This window comes from Carettochelys insculpta, chromosome 12 (genome assembly GCF_033958435.1).
Source record: "Carettochelys insculpta isolate YL-2023 chromosome 12, ASM3395843v1, whole genome shotgun sequence".
Lineage (NCBI taxonomy): Eukaryota > Metazoa > Chordata > Testudines > Carettochelyidae > Carettochelys > Carettochelys insculpta.
Window position 1 is genome coordinate 46,433,178 of NC_134148.1, and position 19,941 is coordinate 46,453,118.

Consider the following 19,941-nt stretch of genomic DNA (forward strand, 5'->3'; position numbering starts at 1 on the left):
GCAGCAAGGTGACGCAAGGGCTATGGTCCCCCACGGAACAGACACTGCACATAAACGTACTGCAGCTGAGAGCAGTGTTCAATGCTTGCAGACATTTTCAGAAATACCTGCATGGCAAAGTAGTTGGGATCAATACCGACAATACCTCCACCATGTTTTACATCAATCAACAAGGAGGGGCACGGTCCTGTGCGCTATGCGCAGAAGCAGTCTGATTGTGGAACTGGTGCATTGCCAACAACATAACGTCGAAAGCCTCGTACTTGCCGGGCGCCCACAATGTGAAGGCAGATCAGCTGAGCAGGCGCTTCGCACTCACGCACGAATGGCAGATCCGCTCCGACCTGCTACGGCGCGTATTTCATACATGGGGGTTTCCCCAAGTTGATTTGTTTGCCACCCAGTACAACAAGAAGTGTCCCCAGTACTGCTCCAGAGCAGGAATAGGGCGGGGGTCCCTGGGGGATGCCTTCATGATCTCACGGAAGGGCCCTCTACTCTACATGTTTCTCCCCACAACACTTATCCACAAGGTTCTGCAGAAAGCCAGAAGGGAGGGAGCTCGCATGATACTCATAGTTCCAACTTGGGACCGACAACAATGGTTTCCCCTGCTTCTGCACATGTCGGATCATCCACCGCTCCCCTTACCGGTACCGCCAGACTTACTCACTCAGGCTCAGGGGTCCATAGTGCACCTGCACCCTCAGGGACTCCGCCTACAAGCATGGTTAATCTATGGCTCGGCGCCTTAGAGAGCACGTGTATGGAGGGAGTAAGACAAGTCTTAGAGTGTAGCCGAAGGACCTCCACCAGGAGGACTTACGAACAGAAATGGACACACTTTACCGCCTGGTGCTCTGCCAAGCAGTTAGCTCCTCTTGACGTCCCCATAACTGTAATTCTGGAATACCTGCTGGACCTCAAATGAGACGGACTCTCTCTATCCTCGCTAAAGGTCCACCTCACAGCTATATAAGCTTTTCGGCACAATGAGGAAGGGCCCACCATATTCGCCCATCCTATCGTCACAAGGTTCCTGAAGGGGCTGGTAAACCTGTACCCCCCTCGAAAACCGCTACCACCGTCATGGAGTTTGGACTTGGTACTCCACACGCTATCGGGACCACCCTTTGAACCATTAGCCAGGGTACCCCTCCAACTACTTACCATGAAAACGACCTTCCTTCTTGCGATTACGTCAGCCCGCAGGGTGAGTGAGCTCGCAGCAGTGATGGCAACGCCACCCTGCACAGTATCCTCAAAGGAGGCGGTGATCTTACGGTTACACCCAGCCTTCGTTCCGAAAGTTTCTTCGGAGTTCCACATTAATGAACCAATAGTATTACCCTTGTTTTACCCGAAGCCTCACAGCTCCGGCAAGGAGGCGTGCCTGCACCTCCTAGACGTGAGGAGGGCGTTGGCCTTTTACATTGACAGAACTAAGCCCTTCCGAAAAACGGACAGGCTTCTGGTGTCTCTTCCTCCTGGGTCGAAAGGGGAAGGCCTCTCTTCCCAGAGAATTTCAAATCACATTGTGTCCTGTATAAAACTGTGCTACGAGCTCCGAAAGACCCCTTTGCTAGCTCTGCCCAGAGCTCACTCCACCAGAGCAGTGGCGGCATCAACGGCCTTCTTCAAGGGAATCGCGCTGAAAGACATTTGCAGAGCAGCGACTTGGTCATCCTACGACACCTTCGCCAAGCATTATGCCCTGCATCGGGTGTTCGATGAGGATACCCGTCTGTCGACAGCAGTCCTCTCAAGGGCAAGCTGCACATGAATCGAGTACCCATCTCCTTACTTGGGGTTACTGCTGGGTAGTCACCTACTGTGGAGCACCCACGGGGACCACTTGAAGAAGAAAGAGAAGTTACTCACTTGTAGTAACGATGGGTCTTCGAGATGTGTCCCTGTGGGTGCTCCACTACCCGCCCATCCTCCCCGCTTCGGATCTCTGTCCGGTGTTTTTCAGGAGCATCTGGGGCGGTTTGTCAAGGAACTGGCGGGGACCGGATCATGCACATGACCGAGGGCGCGCAAGGGAGCGGTGCGCATCAGTGCATGCGCGATCCAGAGGAAACTGCTAGAAGAATTCCGATCTGCAGCGCCGGGATGAGCCCAACACCTACTGTGGAGCACCCATGGGGACACATCTCGAAGAACCATCATTACTACAAGTGAGTAACTTCTCTTTTCATGGGCAAAGACCCGCTTCATCACATGCATGTGATGAAGCGGGTCTTTGCCCACAAAAGCTTGTACTCCAGAATATCTGTTAATCTATCAGGTGCCACAGGTGGTCTTGTTTTTGGAGAAACAAACTAACACGGCTACCCTTCTGATGCAGGTTCCCCGCAATGGCAGCCAGGGTGTGCCTTCATCTTATGGTGCTGGCACTTGTGCCATATGCCATGCTGGACTTTGTGTATGTCCTCTGCAGTTTAGTCTTCTCCCTGTCCAGGATCACTTTGGGCAAGGTTCTCACCATTTTGAGGCTGCATTTACTTCCCTTTGTTGGTGGATCGATTCAATGAACGCCCCACCCGAGGTCCTTTCCGGAGTTATCATCCCACTGCTGAGCTAGTGTCGGACCTGTCAGCCCTCAGCTGGGGCGCTCATCTCCGAGGTGTTAGACCACAGGGGCTGTGGTCTCCAGAAAGGATGGTGCTGCACATAAATGTCAAGGAACTCAGAGTAGTCCATCTCACATACGTGGTCTTTCACTCTCGTCTGGCAGGCGGGATGGTCAGATCCCTCACAGGCAACATGGCCACGAAGTTCTCTATCAACAGGCTTGGGGAGCCCATTCTTCAGCCCTCTGCGAGGAAGCCCTCAAGTTGTGACTTCTGTATCAATCACAACATTGTCACCTCATGGGCATCGGAACTCTCTCAGATCACTTGAGCTAAGACTTCTCACCATGAGTGGGCCCTGCATGCAGAGGTGGTGCATGTGATCTTCCAGAACTGTAGCATTCCCCAACTAGATCTGTTTGCAACCAGGCAGAACTGCCAGTGCCCTCAGTTCTGCTCCAGACAGGGCCCTGGATGCAGGCTCCCTATCTGACATCTTTCTCTTGTTGTGGACAGGAGAGCTGCTGAACATGGTTTTTCTCCTGATCCCACTCATTAGCAAGGTCCTACAAAAAATCAAGGGAGACAAAGCCCAAGTTGTTATGACGACTCTGGTGTGGCCTGGCAACAATGAGTTGGAATCCTGTCAAGCTTGTCCGTCCTTGCATAGCCTCTGCCCAACTGACTGAACCTCTTGTCCCAGGACCACAGGCGCTTCCTATACCTCAGCTCTGCTGCCCCCCACCTTACAGTGTAGAAATTCCATGGCTGAACCCCAAGGAGCAGACCTGTTCAGAGGGCATCCATCCGCCTAGTCCTCCTCAAGAGCAGAAAGTGTTTGGACCATCAGATTTACCTGGCAAGATAGACAAGGCTCTCATGTTGAGCTGCCTACTGAAGCATCTCCTCCATTGAGGCACCAATCCAATTGATCTGGGGTTACCTACTACACATGAAGAACCCGGGGTTTGCATGCTTCTTGATTAAGGTGCACCTGGAAAGCAGAAATGGCTACCATCCATCCAAGGGCGCACAGTCTTACAATGTGGCAGACACATTCCTCAAGGGCCTGGAACAACTCTTTCTGTTCAGGTCAAACCTCTGGTCCCCACAGTGGGACCTTAATTTTGTCCTAGCCTGGCTCAGAGGGCTGCCCTTCGAGCATTTAGCTAAATGCTCCTGGTCCCATCTGTCACGAAAAGTGGCCTTCCTGTGGCTATAACATTAGCTGGGTGAGTTCCCAAGCTTTGAGTCTTGACCTCTGAACCACCCTGTATGGTTTTCCACAGGTGCAAGATTCAAATACGGCCACACTCAGCATTACTTCCCAAGGTGGTGTCCACCTTAGAGGGGCCAGGACATACTCCTGCTGGTCCTCTGTCCCAAGCACCACACATGAAGCAAGGAGAGACTTCTCTACAGGTTGGATGTAAGAGGGGCCCTGGCTTTTCACTTAGACTGACTGAACTAAGCCGTTTGTCTCCACAGCTGAGTGGATGAGAGTCTAGCCTGTCTCCACTCAAAGGATTTCCAACTGGATCACCTCATGTCTCTGCATGTGCTATGACCTGATGGGGGGAGTTCTGCCACTGATTGAGAGCTCATTCAAGCAGGGGTGCAGGCCTCTGCCTGGCTCACATCCTGACATCTGTCATGCTGCTACGTGGTCGTCCGTGCACGTGCACTATGCTCTGTGCTCTCGTCACCCAGACTAGAGATGATTTTGGGTTCAGCAGAGCTGTGCTGCAACCTGCTTGTTTCTGAACTACTATCTACTGCTGGGTGGATACTGCTTGGGAGTCGCCTACTGAAGAATGCCCATGAGCAGTCACTCAAAGAAGAAAAGTGTTCTGTGAGGTGTGTTCCTCATGTTCATTCTACATCCCACCCTTATAAAAATACACTTGGAGATATACCTATCTCAGAAGTGGAAGGGACCTTCAGAGCTCATCGAGTCCAGCCCCTGCCCTCACAGCAGGACCTATCACCACCCCAGACAGGGTTTTTTTTAAATTTATTTGCCCCAGATCCATAACGGCCCCTCAAGGACTGAGCTCACAACCATGGATTTAGCAGGCCAATGCTCAGACCACTGAGCTATCCCTCCCCACCCTTTCCATGGTTGGTGTTTCCAGCAAGAAGGAACTGAGGGTGAGTAGACTGCACAGTGCCCCTTACACCATGTCATGGAGGCACCATTCCAGGGGTCGCTAGAGGCACTCCCCTAGGGAACTGTTAGGGAAAAACTTCCAGGACTGGTGCTTGTGAGGAACACACACCTACTGTGGAATGGAATGAGCAACACCTCTCGAACACCAGTTACAGAGCAGGTAACTGTCTTTTTCCAGCCCTAGTCACAAACCCAATTGAGCTCACTCAGTGTCAGGCACTAAAACAGATTTATTTCCATTTCAGAAGTCAGTTTAGTTAAATGGGTACAATGAGGGTGATGCCGTGGCACCTTCCATCTTCTGAACTGGTTGGTAAATCCTCTCAGTTGGTATTTCCCAAGAACAGTCATTGGGAGCACAATACTCCTGCCCCTCATGGAAGTTCAATCTTTAGTTCTTCCTCCTGCTCTAATCAATACTGACCAGTCAGATGAGGCACTTGAGCAAGTCTTCAGTATTTCTTCCATCATCCTGCTACCAACTCACCTAGTGGCTTCTGCAGAGTTGGAGAAGGGTTTCAACCTCTCACTCTGCCTCTGTAGACAGAAAAGTAAATAGATGCTATGGGATTTGTCATGGCATAGATATACCTCATTATGGGGTATCCAAGCACATGTGACAAATAAGGGGTTAGAGCTCAAGTGACTAGAATAGTATTGCCATCTTATCGTACAGAGTTCAGCCTAGTAGCCAGAGTCCTTGGGTTTGCCCTTGTTCTTGTGGCAGTATGGCCTAGCAGCTAGAGTCCTTGAGCAGTGCCCACATCCTCATAGTGTGGAATGGGGCAGGAAGACCCAGGCCCATCTTTTTTCTGTTCATCCTGAACCAGGACCTCATGAAAGCAGCATTCCTTCTTTGAGTAGTGCCCCTGCGGGTGCGCCACTCTGGGTTTTGGTGCATCTTCTCACCAGCACTTTGGAGGTTCTTCTGCAGTTGTGGCTTCCCATGCTCCGTATGCGCAATAGTGCCTCCTTGTGCTATCTGGTGCAAGAGCAGCATGGGCCCCTCAGCTCCTTCTCTACCATCCTCAGTCGTCAGTGAAGCTTTAATGTCTCTCTCTCTCTCTCTCTCTCTCTCTCTCTCTCTCTAAAAGATAAGAGGAGTTAGTTTAGTGTGTTGTACCCTTTATCCAAGTTATTTATCCTGTTTAATGTTCTATTAACAAAAACAAAAAAACCCCACAAGTTTTAGATAAGTTGTATTAGAAACAGTTGCTGCGTCATTGCCATGTCAGGCTCCTCGGGCTTTACGTGATGCGCAACGTGCAGAGAAGCCATACTAGCCTCCATGGCCACATTTCCTGCATTAAGTGCTTGGATGAGGGCCACCACACCCAGTCCTGCACCCATTGCTCCACCCCTACAGCGAGGGCCAGGAGAGACTGAACTAACAGGCTCAAGACTTATTTGTACAAAAAGTGCCTCCAACCACTGGTCCTGGAGCAGCCTTCTGCTAAGGAACCAGCACGGGAGACCAAGGGTATGGACGCTACATGTCCATCTCTCTCTCTGCCCCCCCCGCCCCCCCCACACACACACACACCTTGGTCAGCACCTCACCCGCAAAGGTGGGACCCCTCTCTGGCACATTTCTGTCTTCTGGTGCCATCTTTACGGGCCATGCCAGTTGGAAAACTGCCGTGATGTCCCTGCCACTGTCAAAGCCAGCACCCCTAAAGAGGGTACATTCAGAGCCAAGCTACCAACACTTGGCTCCTCTAACACTGTTGGCACCACTGTGACCACTTCTACCCAGGGGCAGAAGAGGTCCTCAAAAACCAAAACCCTGACCTCAGTGCCGGAGTGCAAGCAGTACCATTCCAGAGTTCTGTGCTGTTCACGGGAGGAACCTGACGTGGTACCATGAATGTCCAGGGCCAAGGTGCTGCCCCATTCTCTCATGGCACTGAAGTAGCTCTGGGACACCGCTTTGTCTAAGCTCCTGGCACCAGAGTGCAGCACTGCATCGAAGCAATGCAATTAAAACTCACTCCCAAGAAAGTGCCTGGCACCAGCGCTGCCCAGCTCGCCACACCATGTGTTTGCAATGCTGCCTGCATCCCTGTGTTTGTCGTGGGGCTTGAGGTTTTTGCGTGGTTTGGGAGCTAAATCGCTCACGCCGGGAAGGGGCAGCTCTGACTGCAGGAGTGTTGTTTCATCACAGCATTCCAGCCCTATGCACTCCATCTGGGAAGATAGGCCATGGTGGGTGGCACATCTGCAGCTGCCTCCCCCTGTGATTTGCACCCTCCTGAGCCAGCACTGCAGCAGTCGCCTTGGCAGGCGTGCTTGCCCTGCTCCCATGCTCCACCGACAAACTCCACAGTGTACAAGAACCACCCCGTGTTGCCACAGCCCACCACATGGGTGACGTATCCACCATCTCAACATTCTGGGGCTGAGGATTCCCTGTCAGAGAGTGAGGATGGATTCCCACTGTACCACTCCTTGTCTTCACCAGACAACACAGTGCTTTTGGTGTCCCCTCCCCCTGCAGATGACTCAAGGGCGTTCCAGGAGTTGTTCCAGCGGGTGGCCCAGGCCCAGGAGAAGGACCTGCAGGCGGTACTGGTTCAACATTACAGACTTCTGTGCACCCTGTAGCTTCCCTCTTCCTTCAGGATTATGAGGGCATTATGGACCTGACCAACATCTTATGGCAGATGCCAGCATCCATTCCTCCCACTAACAAAAGTACTGACAAGGTGAAAACCTTTCATTCCATCCCTTGGGACAAATAGAGTAAGAAGTGGGACATCATGTGGCACAAAGTCTATTCTTCTGGCACACTGCGATGGCGGATGGCGAATTATGTGGCCCTACTGGCCGACTGTGACCATCTAAATTATTCCAAACTGCAGGAGCTGGTCCCCACCTTACCTGAGCAGCAGCATGCAGCCCTCATGAAAGTCATCCACGAGGAGCACATCATTGCCTGCATGGCACTTCAGTCCATGATGGACATGGTGGACACATCAGCTAGAGTTACAGCTTCCACTGTGGTCATGAGACACATGTCATGGCTCCAGCCGTTGGGGATTCCCAAAGACCTGCAGCAAAAAGTGGAGGACCTCTCCTTTGATAAGCAGCATCTGTTCGCTGAAAAGATGGACAAGGACCTTCACTCTGTGAAGGATTCCCTTACCATGCTGTGTACACTGGGGGTGTACACCCTGCCCCCATTCATGCAGGCCCAATACTTTCCCTATCAGGGACCACGGGAGCAGTCCCAGCAGCAAGTGCAGCATTTTGAATCTCACCAATGGCACATGTCCCAGTGGTGAAGACCTCACCGGCAACATCACCAACAACCCGCAGTCTCCCACCCTCAACAATTCAAGCAGCAGTTTCGAGGGTGTGGTCAGGAAAGTGAGATCTTTTTACTCCAGCCATCATACAGTATGGGTGCTATCTGTTCCACCACTGCCTCTGCCCCTTTTTCCACCCCTGGGCTGCCATTGCCTTGGACAAGTGGGTCCTGGAGCCAGTGGCCCAGGGATACTCTGTCTCATTTAGTTTTACCCACTCCCTCATGGCTCTCCCACTCTGTCCCTATTCAGGGACCCCCCTCTCATGAGCATCTCCTCGAGCAAGAGGTTCAGCACCTCCTCAGCCTGGGCGCTGTCGATCCAATCCCCACAGAGTTTTGGGGCAGTGGGTTTTACTCCATGTACTTCCTAACTCAGAAGAACAACAGGGGAAGGAGGCCCACCCTCAATCTCAGCAGGCTCAACAAATATGTTCTTTACTGATGGTTCAAGATGGTGACTCCCATGACTATTATTCCAACACCTGGACAGAAATGATTGGATCTCAGCTCACAACCTACAAGATACCTATTTCTACATCACAATCCACCTGGTGCACAGGCGTTTCCTTTGATTTGCAGTGGGGTCCCACCATTATCAGTACTGGCTCCTCCCATTTGGGCTCTCCACCATGCCCAAGGTGTTCTCCAAGACTCTGGCAATTGTGGCTGCCCACATGCATCAGCACAGGGTCATCATTTTTCCCTATCTGGATGATTGTTTCATAAAAGGGCCATCATTCCTGAAGGCCCTTTGCATGGTGCAGGGCACCACGGACCTCCTCCTAAGCCTTGGCTTTCTCGTAAACGATGAAAAGTCCATGCTTCAACCCCTGCAGTCCCTAGAGCAGCCGTGTCCAATACGAATTCAAAGATCGCCACACTTGTGGTTGTCGTCCTTCCATATGCCCCCAGTCTCCCCCCCACTCTAAATAAACACCCTCCCCTTCCCTCAGAGCCAGGATTCCCCAGCTCCCTGTTCTAATTTAATGCCAACGACTCACCAGAGCTTCTGCCAGGTCTGCACCCGAAGCCATGGCCGGGGCCCCTGCTGGAGCCACTGCTGGCAGGGCTGCCATACACTTCTCCCACCAAGCGGTGGGGCGCCTGCGTGGAGCCGGCCAATGAAACTCCCTGGCAGGCAGCACACCAGAGCCAGGTTCGCCACACCATGGTGTCGTGTTTGCCACATGTGGTGAGTGGCGAATGTGTGGGACGCCACAGCCCTAGAATTCATTGGGGCTCAAATAAACACTACCACTGCCAGGCCCACTCTGCTCCTCCAAAGATTCCAAGCCCTGTGTAATCTCATCCTGGTGGTATGACTGTCTCGCACCATCACAGTGCACATTTGCCTCAAGCTGCTGGGGCACATGGCCACTACCATGTATGTGGTCAAACTGGCCACACTGCACATGTGATGTCTTCAGTCCTTGCTGGCCATATGCTGTTCCCCAGCCAGGGACCCACTATCCAAAACCATAGCCCTACCACTTCACGTTCTCACCTTCCTCCAGTGGTGGACATGTCCATGTCCAGTGTTCTCTCTTGGGTGCAGTTCCACCAGCCGCCCATTACCCTTACTACAGATGCCTCCCTTTTGGGATGGGTACCCATTTGGGTTCTCGTATGGTCCAGGGCAAATGGTCCTTCACTGAGAAAGCGCTCCATCTATCCATTCTAGAACTCAGAGCGCTCTGGTATGCTTGCCGGCATTTCGAATGGCACCTCGCACTCAGGCCACTCAGTGTTCTCTCAGAAAATACCAGCCACATGTATTATATTAACTGTCAGAGTGGGATTCAGTCCCTGTCCCTAAGTGCAGTGGACTTTGGTGCCTCCAGCATCACATCACTCCTATGGCCACATCTCTCTGGGATACTGAACATGTCAGTGATCACCATAAGTGGAAAATCAGCACAGTGGCTCTCAATCATGTGTTCCAGCTTTGGGGCCAGCTGTGCCTAGACCTGTTTGCAACCCAAGTCAACAAAGTGTCACTAGTGTTGCTTCGGAGTGGGTCTGAGGAGACACTCCCTTGGGGACATCATCTCCATCAAGTGGGACCATTTCTTTAGGCTTTCCTCCCCTTCCCTCGATTGACGCATTTCTGGTCAAGGTCAGAGTGGATCATGTTAACCTTATCCTGATAGCCCTGGTGTGGCCAAGACAGACTTGGTGTTCTTACCTGTAGAGGCTGTCAGTGGCAACTCCATATTCCTTTCCACCTTGCTGCAGCCTTCTGTCTCAGAACTTCATCCCGATCCGTTTGGGCTGTGTCTCCACGTGTGGGTCCTTCATGGTACCCTAATGACAAAATTGCATGTTCGGGGGTGGGGGTGTAAAAAAGGTTCTCATTAACAGACGAGAGTCCACATGCAAGTCCTACCTCTACAAATGGATGTGGTTCTCCCAATGGTTGGGCGCTAACAGTCCTATACCTCCTCATACCAGCACCCTTTCCTGTCCTCCTCGAGTACCTGCTATACCTGCATGAGTCAGTATTGTCCGGATGCATGCCGCAGCACTGGCAGCATTCCACCAGGTGGAGGATGGGATCTTCTTCCTCGCCCATCACATCACCAAAAGTTTTCTGATGGGTCTGCAGAACACTTTCCCATACGTACATCCTGCAGTCTCCATTTGGGACCGTAAACATGTATTCAACTGCCTCATGAAACCACCCTTTGAAACCTTGGTGGTGTGATCCTGGCTTCCTCCATCGATGAAGTTCTCATTTTTAGTTGCCATCACATTGTCCAGGAGAGTCGGGGAGCTCGGTTCTCTCCTGGGGGAACTCCTTATACCGTGTTTACCAAGGACAGGGACACACTCTGCCCTCATCCTAAGTTTCTTCCTAACATTCCCTCTCCATTTCACATCAACTAATCCATCCACTTACCTGCGTTGTTCCTGAAGCCGCACCCTGGTCCTGCATGTGTGTTGTGGCACCCTCTGGACGTTCGGCTGGCATTGGCCTTCTACATCGACTGCACCAGAACTTGGCGTAAGTCTCCTAGGCTCTTCCACTCAACGGAGTGGTCCAAGGGTCTGTCCGTTTCATCCCAATGGCTGTCCAAGTGGATCTCCACCTGTAGTCACACTTGCTATGTACTTCACTGAAGAGAGCTTTCAGGGTTCTGTCACTGCCTAATCTACCTAGGCTGTCTCCTCCCCTACCACCTTCCTCAAGAAAGTACCCCTTGCAGACATATGCAAGGCAGCGACATGGTCTTCCAGCAACACGTTTACAAACACTATGCTCTCTCATCTTCCATTTCTTCCTCCACTCAAATGGGACAAGCAGTTCTATTGAGTGTACTTGTTAATGGGCTTCAACCCACCTCCAAAGTGCAACTACTGTTCTGTAGTCACCCAGAGTGGAGCACCCATGGGGACACTAACTGAAGAAGAGGAGGTTACTCACCTTGTGCAGTAGTGATGGTTCTTCGAGGTCTTTGTCCCTGTGGGTGCTCCACTCCTCCCTCAACTTCCCCTGCTTTGGAGCATCCTGCTCTATTTGCGAGGGCAGTGAAGGAATGGAGGGGCCTGTGCTGCGTGTGCACCAGTGAGCAGGAGGTGGTGCTACAGAGCATGTGCAGCTCAGGAAAGCACCACTACGTAAGAATCTGAGTGCCAGTGCAAGGACTCACCGACACCCGCAGTGCAGCACCCACAAGGACACGCATCTCGAAGAACCATTGTTACTGCACAAGGTGAGTAACTTTCTCTTACGTTCTCTGGGTTGCTTCCTATCTGGGACCCAGCTCCCTCAGTTCTCCTGAGGGTGCTGGTCTTCCACTTTACTCTCTCTGGGGTCACTGGAGGTTCCAGTGTTGATCCTGCAGTAGCCAGCTATACGCACCTGCTCTCCTTTTCAGCCTACCTGACTAAGTTAGCCACTCACTCTGCTCTTCTGTCTCCAGGCACAGGTCTTTGGCCCATGGTGAGCATTTAACCCCAGCTCGGTCATTGCAAGGTAGATACACCCTGATCACAGACAAAAGAGGGATGGAGGGGGAGTAATAGGGACCTGAACGAGGAAAAGCTCCAAATGTTGGGAATGTCCCTGTAAAATCAGGACATCTGGTTGCCCTACACAGTCTGCTCTGCAGTGTCCCTCATATGTGAGTGGCAAACCAGCGGACTGTAATGGCAAAAGTTCAGTGTTCCCCTTGGGACCCTATTTCACCATCATGATTTCTTGTTGAATGGTAGGATGTAGCTTTTACAGCTCAGTGCCTGAGGTATGTACAGGGGCACAGGGAGCATATGAAGCTAGTGTAACCCTTCTGTTAATGCCAGGTGCCTACCAGAAAGGCTGGGTTCAGCTCCTAGGGGTTTTCTGTCAGTGATGCAACCAACCAGTGGCCTGGGAGCATCTCACCCCACTTGCTGGATGCCTGTAAGGCAGTTCTTCCCCTCTTGCAAGCACAGCGTCTAAGACGGAAACAGTTTGTTTAATAATGATGACCGAACTCAAGTTTACACTGTGACAGATGCAGTATATCTAAACAAAGGAGAGAAACCCCTTTAACAAGGTACCATCCCAATGCGTTAGAGAACCACATCTCTTGCTGAAGGCCCTTTGCCTTTACCCCACACACACCGTTACAGGGTGTACCTCTCCCGGTGCAGTCCCAGACCCAGAGCCCACAGATACATCACCAGGGCAGTACTAGCTGTCCACTTGTCTGCAGCGTCCCACTGACTGCCACCTGCTGGCTGCTGGCTGCTCCTCCTACTGGCCATCCCCTGGTCCTGCGATCCGCTGCTGCTTCTATCAGCCGGTCACGCCAGCTGCTGCTCCTCCTACCGGCTGTCCACCAGGCATGCCATCCATCCATGACTGAGACAAAACCCTGTGATTTCAGCTCTTAACATCTACCAAAGTGGAGTCTCATTTAAAAAAAATACAATTACTGGTATCCAGCTCTAGCTTTTAGCAGGCAGGGAGGGAGGGCTAGTAAAGCCGGCCTTGTAGCTCTATGGCCAAGACAGAGGAAGGGCCAAGGCATTCAGCTAGCTGGCTCAATTAGTACCCCTCCCTCCTGTTTTACAGTGCTTTAGAACAGGGGAGCCCTGTGCCATTCCTGTCTTATGTAGTTCTGATGATTGCCCTGTCCCGCACAATGACTTCAAGCATTGGTGAGGTTTCACAATTATTATACTGAGTGTTAGCTTAAATTGTGCTTTTACAACAATGTGTGTACAATAAACAAAACTCCATTGCTTCCTTGCTACCCATCTCTGGGAGAGACATTCCTCCCAGCCTTCAGCAGCATTGAGTTCCTGCTGGGACCTTCCTTACACTAGTATCAATCCTTAGAGTTTAAACTTCATGAGGCAGAACGTCGTCTCCCCCCCCCGAACCCAAAAAAAAAAAAAAGTCTGTCTGAATCACCTGGCTGTTAAAAGCATGCCAAATCTGTAACCTTTTAATCTTGTTCTCTGGTTTCTGAGTGTTTGCAGGGCTCTTGCATCATATTTTCTGGCCTTTTTTTTACAACTCTAAAAGCTAAAACTTCTATAGATTTTAAAGCTGGAATTTTTCTGAAATCTCTTGATCATATGCTGTAGGGTTTTAAGGAAAACCATCTATCACAAGATTTGCAATAAAATCACAAGTGACTGTTTGTGCCCACCTGTATTTCCATGGCTTAGTTCAAAGACTAGGAGCTTACTCTTTGAAGGACATGGGTGTTTTAGTACCAAAATTAATAAGGTGAGAGAGAAACGGAAGAGCACCGGGCTACATTACTTTGTGTTTAACTTAGCCAACTACCACCAAGGACGTGGCTCGCTGGCTTTGCTGTTCAGCGAACACAAAGTTACTGAATCCTCTCTACTTGTGGACTGGAGGGGTGGGATCAGCAGGTGAGGATATGTTGCCTACCATATTAGAATCAGGGTGCCCTCAATTGACAACAGATGACAAGAAGTAGTGAAGGCCTTTGGGGATTTCGCAAAGTGACTAGCTTTCTCCCTTTCAGCGTAAGTTTTGCTTTGGTGGCACTTTATTTGTTTGAGGGTCTTTTTGGGGGGATGTGGCATTTGGGTGACTGGAGGTGTCTGGTTAACTGTGGCCCCCTTTCGTCTCGAGAGATGATGGTTAGCGGTGGTGGGGCTCTATGGGCAGTGTTTGAGTCTGCAGCTTCTCTTGTGGTTTATCTGTTCAATATCAGATTTGCACGGTTGCAATAACTGCATGTCCGTCTATTTCCAAATTCTGGAATCTGAGAGTTTTTCCTTATAAGACGAAGTTCTTTTGTGTGGCTTTCACATATACTATCGAAGGATGATGTGCCCTGTCACAGCAATTGTCACCAGCTATTTTAATCTGATGATGTAGATTTCCAGGATTTTGGATCAGTGTTGAACTTTTTCATGGTGTTTTTGCATGTATCATTGAACCTTAGCTTTGGTCTTCCTCTTGTTCTCAACCCACATGACAGTTTCACGGAAGAGGATTTCTCTGGGAAGACGTTTGTCACCCATTCTTCTCACATGACCAAGCCATCATAGTCTTCTGCTGTTGAGGATTGCTAAGAGGCTGGGTATGCCAGATCTTGACAGGACATCTGCATTTGAAACTTCATCTTGCCAGTTGATATTCATAATTCTGCAGAGGCAGCGAAGATGGAAGCTCTTCAATTTTTTCTCCTGATTTGAGTAGGTGGTCCGTGCCTCAGAACCATACAGCAGGATACTCAATACACATGACTGGTAGATTAGTATCTTTGTTTTCACTGTCAGCTTAGGGTTGTTCCATGCTCATTTCGTAAGTCTGCCAAAAATCGTAGCTGCCTTCCTGATTCTGATGTTCAGTTCTTTGTCCATGGATAGGTTTGTGGTGACAGTAGATCCAAGGTAACAGAATTGCTGAACCACATGTAATGGGCTGTTATCCAGAATGATATTGGGTCCCTGAGGTATACCTTGAGTGAATACAACAGTTTTCTTCATGCTGATGTCAGGGGAAAACAACTTGCAGGCTTTGGACAGGGAATCCATCAGTGACTGGTTAAAGCCTGCAGGGAAAAGAGCAGTGGAATGCCATGCACAGCCAGATGTTTGGAAAAAAAAACTTTACCCAGCAAGGTTAGGACTTGCTCAGTCATGGCTACTGTTGTCTGGGGCCTGTTTCAATCATTTTTATATTGCTGAGAATTGTAGAGTAATTACTTGGAGTTCACCAAGTCCTAGTGTTCTGCCCGGATTCTGGGCTTGAGAGAGATGTGACATACTCTTCATTTAACTGAGTTCATGCGCCTGCGTTCCACTTGGGATGGTTGTGTGAGAGTTGTTGGTGCTTTCCCACTCCCTATCTACTTTCCCCTCTGCCCAGGTCAGAGTTCTCTGCACCTCCAGGGTGTGCAGTGCTGGTGAAGGATGGGAAGCGGCTGCACACCCCTCTTTGTCGTGGGAATTGCTGACTGTTCTGCATCACAGAAAAAGGGTTCTCCAAGCTTTCTCCAGTGTGGAGATGTACAATGGTCACTCTCCGGCAGCCATGGTTATTGTTAAGTAACATTTTCTCCATCTCTTTTCCATTCCATGATATGTCAGTCATTTCATTCACCAGTGAAATGCAGCTACTGCTGGCATACAGCAATGTGTGACTGAAGTAGAAGAATACAGTATCCCTGCATCTGATGAAGTGGATCTTTGCCCGCGAAAGCTTATGCTCCAAAATAGCTGTTAACCTATAAGGTGCCGCAGAACTTCTTGAGTTTTTGCACATACAGACTATAATGGATACCCCTCTGATACTAGCATCCATGTTGAAACTGTGGGAGGAATAGTTACAACCAGGACCTAATTACTTAAATTGTAGTGTGGCTAAGAGCTGAGCTGTTAGGACCTCAATTATTTTTCTCATCTAGCAGCACTGATCTCTCTGCCACTGCTCTGGGACATTTGGTGCAACACCCAATGAAAAAGAGCGCTCCATATTTAGTCACCTCCTGCACGGTCTGCTGCACATACGCTTGTCTTAGTGTTCTGTGACTGAAATAGTTTGATCAGGGCTGAGTCTGCTCATTATCTGAGGTCTATTGATATTGTCCCTCAATCTATTTTTTCCATACCCCTGTTGCTTATTATTAGTATTTTACATAATCCTCTAGCTTCTGATAGGTTTTTTGCTAATATTTATTAAATATTTAAACAAATAATAAAATTTCAGCAGCAGCTGGCATTTTCTTTTACCACAGAAAGCTGTCCCCCATCTTCGTGGGAGCTGTTTCCACATCATCCTTTTTGTTTAGCAAGGATGAATTAGGCTTGGGAGTCACACCAGCAGTTACAAAAATTACATTGAGTTTTAGTGAATGCGCAGCATGCGTACCACTCCTTGGCTGGAGTTGGCTTTGGGGCATTGTCCATCCATCTCTCAGTGTGATGGCACTTGACTTAGCAGTGGATGAGAAGTGTACTTCTGATGGCTTCTTGGTAGTCGCTCTGTGTGCACGTAAGATTTTAGAGCACAAGTATCACAAAACTACCATCAGAACCCTGCCTTAAAACTCTCCTCTATATGATGCCTACAAAAACCTCAACAATGGCCAGGCATTGGGAAGCTGACAAGAATCCTCACACTGGCCCTGTGTTCTCTCCCATCTGTTTTTATCCACCTGTTATCTCCCCTTAGACTTAGATTGCAGCTCAGGTGCAGGGCATACCTCTGTCATGCCTATCAGTAAAGGGCTTAGCACTGTGGGGCTCTTATATCTGAATGAACAACAAGAAGTCCTGTGACACCTTATAGACTAACAGATATTGTGGAGCACAAGCTTTCATAGGCGAAGACCCGCTTTGTCAGACACATTTGATGAAGTGGGTCTTCGCCTATGAAAGCTCATGCTCCAAAATATCTGTTGGTGTATAAGGTGTCACAGGCCTTCTCATTGTTTTTGAAGATACAGACTAACTTGGCTACCCCTATACTGTATCTAAATGGGCTTTCTAGAGGCTTCTGCCTGCAAATAAAAAATATCTTTAACACCAAGCACTTATTTCTGCCTATGTTTCTTACGTATCTTGGCTTCTCTGTGGCACGTATATCTTCACATCAATTTCCCTCTTGGTAGTTTCAGCAGTGGGATCCTTGAACGCAGAGGATATGAGCTCCTCTCCCCCTGCAGATCTCCTGTGAGAGCTTTGGCTGGGTACAGTATATGGGGAAACCGGGACCTCGCACTACTGTGCCTGTGCACCAAAACCCCTGTCTTTGGAAGAGAAAGGTCCCCTGCCATCTTTGGTTCTAACAGCTTCTTCCAGAGGGCAAGTTCAAAGAGTGCAGGAGACAGGACTTAAAATGTTCAGTACATCTTGCCTAGATCTGTTCTTGCTGTGGGACCAGTCCTTCCTGTACCTGCCTTCTTTTCTTCCATTTGGGGACCTTAATGTTCCGCTTTATTAGGACGGTTTAGAGAAGAAATACACATGTGCCTCTGCCCACAAGTCACTTCCAGTATCTCAGCCTATGCCATGAGCAGTCTAGACTTCCAGAATGCCACTGGCTTCCCTGTCCACGCTTCACCCCTCCATCAGTCTTGCCTAGGCTTCAAAGGCCCAAATAATCTTTTTGTTTAAGCTATATGAATTGTGATAAGGAAGGCAAAGATGAGTTAAGGCATGACTTAGTAACTCTAGGGCTACGTCTACACTAGCCCCAAACTTCGAAATGGCCATTCAAATGTCCATTTCGAAGTTTACTAATGAAGCGCTGAAATGCATATTCAGCGCTTCATTAGCATGTGGGCGTCCGCAGCACTTCAAAATTGACGCAGCTCGCCGCCGCGTGGCTTGTCCCGACGGGGCTCCTTTTCGAAAGGACCCCGCCTACTTCGAAGTCCCCTTATTCCCATGAGCAGATGGGAATAAGGGGACTTCGAAGTAGGCGGGGTCCTTTCGAAAAGGAGCCCCGTCGGGACGATGCGCGCAGCTGCGAGGCACGTCAATTTCAAAGTGCCGCAGCCTCCCACATGCTAATGAAGCGCTGAGTATGCATTTCAGCGCTTCATTAGTAAACGTCGAAATGGCCGTTTGCATGGCCATTTCGAAGTCTGGGGCTAGTGTAGACACGGCCTAGAAGTACCAGTATGGGGTCAGATATTTAGTAGTGGTCTCTTGAGTCTGGCAGAGACAGGTATAAGAAAATCCAGTGGCTGAAAGTAGAATCTAGACAGTCAGCTCAGAAGTAAGGTGTGAATTTTTAAAGGTGAGAGTAGTTAAGTAGTGTAACAATTTCCCAAAGGTTGCAGTGGCTTATCCGTTGCTGGTGATTTTTAGACTAAGGCTGGGTGCTCTTCTAAAAGCTTTTCTCCGGGAATAATTATGGGGCAGGTCTCTAGCCTGTGCTATGCAGGTCAGACTGGAAGGTCACAATGGCCCTTTCTGGCCTTGGGATCTGAGTGCTCCTGCCCTCTGCTCCACCAGAGGTGCTAGACTCAGCCCTTTTCATCTGCTGCTTCTAGGCATGGAATACCCTCCTGAGCCAGCCTGCAAGCCCTGCCTTCATCTTTCAAGTCCCTGTTCACAACCCATTTCTGCTGCGATGTCCAGGCAAAGCTGCCAAATGGAGATGTCTGCTTCCTTGGCCCTCCTGAGAAAAGCCCTTGCTTATTCCACTAACACAACGTAACGGCATTCTCTCCTCCTGTGGCTATTGCTACTCCTCTTGTGTCTTGTCTAAAACTCATTTCCTTGGGATGGAAACCCTCTCTTCTCTGTTCTGGGAGGTGTCTTGGGGGTTGTTGGGCACTGTTTAGACACACACTAGTGGGCTGTGTGCCTGCGGCAGGGTTGTAAAGTGCCGCTCTGCTCTCTTGAAGCATTACAAGTGAGAGTGTACTGGTCTCTGGCATTGCCACATGATGTGCTCCTACATGCCCAGATACTTGTTCTCCTGAGCTGGTGCCTTGCAGACATGACCATGCCAAAACCGATGGGCCATTGCAGCACAGAGCGGTTTGGAGTTATGACTGTGAACTCCACAGCTTCCATGTAAGAAGTCCTTCTGTAAATACATGGTTTGCAGCTGCAAGGACCCTTTTTAGTCCTGGAAGTGTATTTCTGAGCTGTACAGGTCTCCATGCATGACACTTTTAATCAGTGAGGACAAATTGTAGAGTACTGCTCAGAAGCAGCAAGAGCAGGCTGTGATGGAGGCAGGAGCTTACAGAGGCAGCTTGGAGGAGCTGGTGGGGAATAGGCAGTACTGGAATGGGGGATAGGAAGCTGGGGCAGCCTGAATAGAGGGAGAAGGGAGCATGAAGGCAGGAGTGCCTGGAACAGCTTTCCCCATTCTTCCACAGTTTCCCCCATCAGTCTTCTCTCTGCTGGGAGCAGCTCTGTGCTGGCTCAGGGCACACTGAGGCTAAGAGCAGCCAAGCAGCCTCATTATTCCTTGCCATAGTGTTCCAGTGGCTCTGGTGTCAGAAATGGCTCCTGGGGACTCCTGCACCCCTGCTGGGTGTGAGATGCAAGCAGGAGAGCTGGGGCAGCCCAGTGAGCAAAATCCCTGTTCCTTGTAGTTTGGTTTGGTGCCTGCTGGATATGAGTGCATGGGAGTTTCTGAGAGGTGCCAAGGAGGACCTGGGCTCCAGTCCTGCTTCCTTTTGTATGTGGGAAACCCTGCTGGCATCAGATGGGCAAGAGGGGGCACTGGTAGATCTTTGTAGGAATGGGCGGCTGCCGCTTGTCTTCAGCTCATGGTTTACACTCTCTGTGATTAAATGGTGACATGGTGAAGGGATATGGTTAAGGAGTGAGAAGAAGTCGCATTGCAAACTTACGGCACCAGAAATTGGAGCCATTTTCCCATTATGGTTTCACTGACTTTTGCCAATGGGGCTGTTGGGCACATGATGAATTTTTCCACA

General features: G+C 50.0%; 1 protein-coding gene across 7 annotated transcripts in view; it reads left to right on the forward strand.

Moving 5' to 3' along the window:
* PPIP5K1 (diphosphoinositol pentakisphosphate kinase 1) overlaps positions 1-19,941 on the forward strand; it is a 172,893-nt gene that overhangs the window by 139,106 nt on the left and 13,846 nt on the right. The window lies entirely within an intron of this gene.